The 7,694-nt window shown below is 40.7% G+C and overlaps 1 pseudogene; it reads right to left on the reverse strand.

Moving 5' to 3' along the window:
• Positions 1-329: 329 nt before the first annotated feature.
• On the reverse strand, positions 330-1,744 carry LOC122144148 (annotated as a pseudogene).
• Between the last annotated feature and the right edge of the window lie 5,950 nt (positions 1,745-7,694).

Raw genomic sequence — 7,694 nt, forward strand, 5'->3', positions numbered from 1 at the left:
GAACGAGAGCTACATTCCACTTTCAAAGTCGATTACTAAGAGTTGAGACCTTGGAACAATTTTCACAATGCTTTGGAAAAAAGTATTAAAACCCCATCATTGAACGTCTGTGCAGTGGTTCGGACTCCTTCCTAAATTGCACTGTCTGTAACTCGTTTATATTTCACTAACAACGCTGACGAAACCCAAGAGAGGAAGGAAAAAAAAAACATGAGGTCCATTTACGCTTGTGGAGAAATTTTATTATAGACATGACATAATGGATGGTACAGCGGGGTTGAAAACTGGGAGGTACGCTTGTCCTCTGCCTGTACCTCCCTCTTCCATTGTCAGAGCACTCCCTCTTTCCAAATTCTTTTTTCCACTCTCTGGTTGCAAAACCCCCTGCCACCAACTCTATGAAGCCCCGCCCCCTCCTGTGATAATTGCCTAGCCCCTCCCTCTCTGGCTCGGATGTCCTCCTCCACGGTGGCCAACGCTTTGCAGAATTATCCCAGTGACTGGGTCCCCTGAAGAGTCCTCTCCTGCCAGATGTCCATGATGTCTTCCGGAGGCCACGACCGCCACGCTTCATCCTCTTCTTACCCACAATTTCCCTTTTCTGGCTGTCCGTCCTGTAAAGATGTTCTGAGTCACATCTTTTGAAATACACACTTTGGTTGGCTCACCATCTTGCCACACGTTGGATCGGACTAACCTCTCTTGAGAAAAAACGTTTTTTTCTTCACTCTGGTCAAAGGCTGCCTAAGCTGTGTTATTTTATCACCGAGTTCACATCTCTGTCCTTGGTGCTGTACTTTCTCCCTGTGGTGTGGTGTTCAGTGGGGCTGAAGTTGACATGATTAATCTTATCAGACGAGAATGCCATGAGCCCTGCCCGAGTTGATCGTTTCCTCTCTCCAGGTGTAGGCATCGTGTGTGACGGGCTGAATCCCCCTCTTTTCCGCCCCCTCTTCCTCTACGACCTCTCCTGAAGTTCACCTTGCTTGCCCTTCTCTCTCATGAGTGCAACGGCCGCTGTGATTGGCCCATAGTGTGATGAACACTTTGAGAGACTCTGGTTCGTTGCAATCGGTTGGCATCTTGGGATGAGAGAAGGGAGTGATCTTGAAAGAATTCGCCACCGGAGGCATCCGTTTGCAGGAGTGTCCAGAATACATTAGCTGGAGCCTGAGGAAACAACACACATCCCACAAGTTATTTATCTTATTTTTTTTTGCACATTCTGACTTTGAGAACTCAGTGACCGCATAATACACACTGTTCGTCGTGCTAAATACGATCATCACTCCTGTTCCTTGGGTAGGTGAATAAATTGATTAAGGGGTCCAATGAACTGAGAAATCAAAATGAACTTGATCTTTTGAAATATAAGATGTCACTATGCTATAAACATTCTGTAAGTTTCAGAACTTAAAACATTCTTGTTAGTCTAAAAACAAGCTTATGTTTTTAAAGCCAATCTGCCAAGACTACAGCGTTTTAGAATGTGCCAGCTCTATGATGTAATAGTTGGTGATAAGACACCACCTCTATTAGAAGACAGATCACGCGCTGCTTCGACATTACTCACTGCCCTGTTTAGCTCTCCCGGCCCCACCGATTGTTAAATGCCCACAGAGCGGCAAACTGCAGGTCCTACGCCACAGACAAACAAAAATTATAAAACTTATATATGATGAACTTTAGTTTTTTAATGAAGCCACCAGAACAGTAAGCACTTGTTCCTGTTGTTTACCTTCATTTTGACCGTGGGACTCGTTTACAAGAAACACTGGCACAATTTGCACAGACACATATTTCAGAAAGATTGAAACTAAACAACCGATGCTGTGCCGACTATGTTTACTGAATGCCGGATGTGGTGTGTACCACACAGAAGTGTGAGTATACTGTTGTTTGACATTACGTGATCACAGAGTTGCCTTGATCTGATTGAATATGTTACTGAGATAGTTACTGTATTTTTAACCTAGAATTTTATTTTTACTCTCCGATACCTGCAATCCGCCGCCTCGCGCTACACTCTTCAAACCAGAGCGGCTCAGATGAGGGGGTCAAAACAGGACAAGAAAAAACGACGATTAGGGTGTATTCGACACCTGTCTTGTTCGGGTCCTCGCACCTGAATCAAAACTCAAGTTTGTTTTCCCCCTCTTGGTTGCGGACCCTTTTTGTCGCAGCATCCCACTCTGTGTGCGCAGTCTACTACATACCGCACCGAGGACCCAGCTGAAGGAGGTGGTTAGTCAGTCCGCTTCCCACAACCCGACCGATTCCTGATGTGGGAATCACCCTTACTCTCTAAATTTCTGATGTTTTTTGATGTAGAAAAACCCTTGATTATGAAACATCATAAGTGGACCTCAGCGAACACAGTACTAAAATAGAAAATAAAAAGAAGCCAAATGCCAGTTCATGCACTCCTTTATTACTACAATTATTATTAAAATGTAATATAGTGTGCCCATATACACTTAGGTACTTTACCTCATTAATGGTGAAATTAGGACACTGTCTATTGCGACTCTGCTTCGGGGGGTCAATAACTCGCCCGCACCGCGTTTTCTTCGTGCGTTCCAGAACCTTCTGTGAGTGCTGCCCATTTTTTTCTTAAACTTCCCCACTCGATGACTGCATCGTCTACTGCTGGTTGTGAAGAAATAATAAACACAATGTTCATGTGTGATCCAGCAACTATGTGCCCCGTACGCAGTATCCATGAGGGTGCTGCAGCTTTCTAACTAGACATCCTGGCATAGTGCAGGCTACACACAGTGATCGTCACTTGCATCGATCGGTACTGTGAACACTGAGGACACTGCTTGGCTCAGTGCCTTTGTGTACTGCTTGGCACAGACACACAAGGGTGAGTCAGTGTCCACTTGACCATTTCTTAACAATGATAAACGTCAGGCACAGTTTAGGCTTTGACTCAGCCTGCTAACACCTTATCCATCAGAGAATGATAACAGATGTGTCTCGAGTGTTCATTACCCTGGTCGTGACAAAACTGGAGTGCTAGGCGAGTATTGAACAGGAGGGTCATCCAAATCATAGTGTGAGAGGCCTCAGCCGACCACACGTGGGGTACACAAACAACAGCTTAACTCCTGTGTTCAATGAAACTGAGAACAAATCACATAATATTAGTCAAAAAAAACTTTTTCTTCCTTTTATTTCAATCTCATCCCACTCGCCTTTTTAGGACTCAAAATTAGACTAAGCTTCCACAGTGTAACACTGAATGTAAATGATATAGTAATAATAAATAATGTAATACAACAGACTCGTTTTGATCTTGGAATTTATTTAATACCAATAATGGAAAAAAAGTGGGGGGGCACTTTTTTGAAGCCTTGAAAGTAAGGAAAACATATGAAAGTGTACACAAAGAAGTGAGAGCTAGCACTCTCTTCCTTCTGTCCTTTTCTCTGGTTTTATCCTCCTCCAAGCAGTCCCTCTCACGGTCTCTCAGCTCCATCTCAGACGTGAGTGATGTACGCGGCCAAGACAGTGAGAATGGACAGTAGTGGATAGCAAGCTGGTCATTTAGTCAAACGACTTCCCCGTGTCCTACGGTTTTGAAAAAGAGGAGGAACAAGCACTCAATATTCTGACAAACGTGGTGCGCATGCCAAACCAGCACAAAGTGCTATGTTATCAATTAAAACACAAAAAACTTAAAGCCATACGAGAGACAGATTGAGCACGCAGTTGTCTCCAGTGAAGGGTATTACTGACTAACTCAGTCGCACGGATCATCTTTGGCTCTCTGATGTAGGATGATAGAGCAGAAACATGTTTGAGACAACCCCATGGTGTTATTGTATGCACACACACTACCGTTAAAAGGATGTTTTTGAATGAACGTGTCTAATGCTCCCCAATGGCTGCAATGTCATGGTTGAATATGAAATGGTCAGTAAAAACAGCAGTATTGTGAAATATTATTTATTTGATGAATACGGTTTTCTTAGATGTACGTGTATATTCTTACAAAATGTCATGTAAGTTCCCATGATGGCAAAAACGTTGAATCTGTAATCAGCTCATCTGGGTGGGTTTATAGTATGCTATATCTTGCTGCGACCATAAACATTTCTTACTAGTTGTTCACAGGTGTCTGGTTATGGCTACTTATAATAATAAGAGATGAAGAAAGCTCTCGAAAAGAACACCATTTATCTGAAAGAAATGCTTTGTAACAGTTTTAATATCTTAACTGGCAGTTTGATCATATTGAATGCATCCGTACTGAATAAAAGCCTACATTTCTAACAAACCATCTGAGACAGTAGTGGTATGTGTTAATGCGGATCTATTATAAGGAATCCAAAACCTCGTATTGAGGCTGGATACAGTGACAGGCTTGGCGTCCCTACACGAATATCCGGGACTCTGATCGCATCTGCAAACACTCCTCTGTAAACTGAGAGGACACAAACCAAAGCTTGTGACAACAATGGCGTTGGGTTGTTGAAAAGTAGTAACAGCTAACCAGGTCAGTATTACTAGAAGTTTTACAAAACCAGTCCAGCTGAGATTTCTAATACGAATTACATCCCAAAAACCTTTGTAGCAGTTCTACGATCATCCACCGAGAGTCGCCCGTGGATTTGTGAATAGAGATGCAAGGGGATGAATACTGGGTACTGTGGAAAAACTGGACACAAAAAATACTCTCCAGAAGACACACAGGGGACACAAAGTTGCCAAATAAAGACCAGTAAACATTGCATCACACCGTCACATATTATAGCAATTTGACCAACAAAAGCCTGAGAGTCCAGATCCATTGTCAAAGTTAGACGGACAAAACTGAGACCAGGACGGTCGCTCCGTCAGTGGAGGGACCTCGGTCGCGCTGAACTGCACCGGACACCCTAATAGAGCAACACGACTAAAACTGTGCCGTCCCTCTATAAAAATGAGAGCGAGATTTGACAGATTTTTCTGTATGGTTTAAGGAGACCGAATTATTACTCAAGAATTTATGAATAACTAAAAGAGCAATAAGCTGCTACAAAATATTCCCCTCATCTCTCTGATCACACACTGAGCTCAGCCAAGTAGTGCGACTGCAGCACTTCGAGGTTCGAGACGAGGAGACCACAGCGTGGTGGCAAACAGATGTGAGGCGAATTTCGTGTAGAATTGGCTTCAGTAACAAATGATGTATGGACACACACAGAAGGCAAAAGGGGCCAGAGACAACACAATTGGCCATTTGTTTACTTTCGATTATCGACAATCTAACGCCTACCGGTTAAATCTGATCAACTACCTATAGATTCTTTTATGTTAGCCTCGGATCAAATTAATTTCTGTACCATACTTTTCTAAGTAGGTGATACTACATTCAGTTTCTTCTATCTTTGAACGGGTGATGTACTCTTTAGGTCACCTATGACCAGCCTCTCCTAAATCAGTAACAAGTGTGGTCGGAGATAATTCAATTATTTAAGTCTTACAACATGAGTATATCCAAGTCATATATCAAACACTACCTGATTTAGATCGAGAACATACAAACAGATACACGTTTCGAGTGTAATTTACCAGAGCCCCAATACCTCACTCGCAGCGCGGCAGCCAGTTGGCGGTAGACGCTGCACACTTCCACGCATGGGTCAGATGGCCGCAGAGCCTGACGGTAAAGAATATATGATTCATGTCGAGTTTAACACTTGAAACTCAGGCTCTGACGGAGGGTTTATTATTCAATTTTGGGGAAATGTACAGATCTATGAGTATTAATTAGAAATAATGCTTTGTTTGGCTATTTTGGACCAAGTTAATATGCTGTAGGACTTACACTATAGGAAATTCCTTCACAAAATATACACAATGTTAATAATAGTTATGATCGAAAGTCCAATGAAGAGCTAGACAACAACTGCTCTTTTGTTTTTGGCTCATGTGTTTCATACATCAGGTTATGTGTCGTTTAATAAATAGTGATTCTGATGTTTCCTTTTTATTTTACCCCAAAAATGTTGCTGTCTGTCTAATAAATTCATGATTTTTATCTATGTATCTTCACACAAACCACACGCAGAAAGTAGGTGTTTGAGTAGTGTTGTGACATTTAGCTAGATTTTGCATAGCGTTTGGCAAAACGCACATTTGTAATTGTGATGCTATTTTTAATGGAAGCGTAGTAATAGAAATGAAATTCTTAATGGGGTCAATGAAAAAAAAACTTAGAAATATTATCAAATAACAAAAAAGAATGATGCATTGTTACATTTTATGGAGATATTCTTTGCATAATAATGTCTTCACTATACACTGCACCAATTGCTTGTGAGTTCTTAATCTGTCTCTAGGAAATATTTTGCAAGTGCGGTTACATTTTGTTTGCTTTTCCTTCTTGTTTTTTTCATCGTGCGCTATGTAGACTGCCTGGTATTTTGACGTGTCTATTTTTTAAATTATCCCTTCATGTATATTTCCGTGTAAGTTTGATAGTAAAACTTTTTTGGTGCATTAAAAAACAATTACCTACCAAATGAGAGAAGACAGAGCCAGCTGACAAACAGATTCGGAATTTCATTGATTCATGATTAATGAAGTCGTGAAACATATGACTCAGAGGTCAAATTAAATTCTCTCTAAACAAAAAACGGTTACACTGTTTGTTTTAGTAGGTTAAAAACTTACACGTGCATTTAAGCGTTTTATACTGCGGCTTTAGTCAATCCAGCATGTAGTCAATGTACAGACATGCCCTTTTCACAACGGCAAGACGTCGAAATGTCACAATGCGTGGTGGTTTTTTGTATTTTTACAAATCACGTATTTTGGAGCTAATTTATTATTTGACAACATTCAATGACATAATATCAACGTCAATGATTTTAATCCAACAAGATAACATACTTCTAACTAATTCCACAGTGGACACAACATAAGACCGTTAGTGTTTATAGTGTCTTTCATGGACCAGGAATAATTTGATTGAAGGTCGTAAATCCATCGACCACGTCCAATTACAACTTTTGTAAAAAAGAAACACAACCACAAAACAAACAAAAAAACATTACATTGATAAAAGCATTCCGCGACGAGTAAAACACAAACGCTGATGTTCCGGCACATAATAGCAAGGTTATTTATTTATTCCTCTTGGTTTATCTAAGCACAGTGTAACATACAAAAAAAGTCACATTCTGCGCTGAGAACGTGACCCAAAGGACCGATTGCAAAAGTGTTTGATTTTCCCTCTTCGATCTGTTGGAACTTCTGCTCTACACCCGCATTCTTCCCTTCTTCTCCTTTCTCTGTCCCTGTGGGAATTTATATGGACGGTGTCCTTTTTTCTCTCCGCCCTCTCTCTTTCTGCTCGAATTCTGGCTCTGTTTCTGGCCCGAAGACCATGTGAGTGAAAGCAGTAACATCTGCAAAACAAACAGAATACAAGCCATAAAAAAAAAAATGTACATTTTATTACTTTCAACACGTCAGAGTGGACAGAAAGACAAAGATGAATAAGTTGAAAGATACGTAGTCTATTACTCCATTCAAGCCAACATAAAAATGAAATATTTCTGGTTAAGTACTGAGCTTAAATACTGAGGACTTTTAAATAAATTTATTCTTAAATAAACTTAAATACTGAGGATTTTTGAAAGAATTTGGGCTTAAATGATACTGATATTTTAAAATGAATGAGTTTAAATGAACTTAAT

The sequence above is a fragment of the Cyprinus carpio genome, unplaced genomic scaffold (genome assembly GCF_018340385.1).
Source record: "Cyprinus carpio isolate SPL01 unplaced genomic scaffold, ASM1834038v1 S000006603, whole genome shotgun sequence".
Classification (NCBI taxonomy): Eukaryota; Metazoa; Chordata; class Actinopteri; order Cypriniformes; family Cyprinidae; genus Cyprinus; species Cyprinus carpio.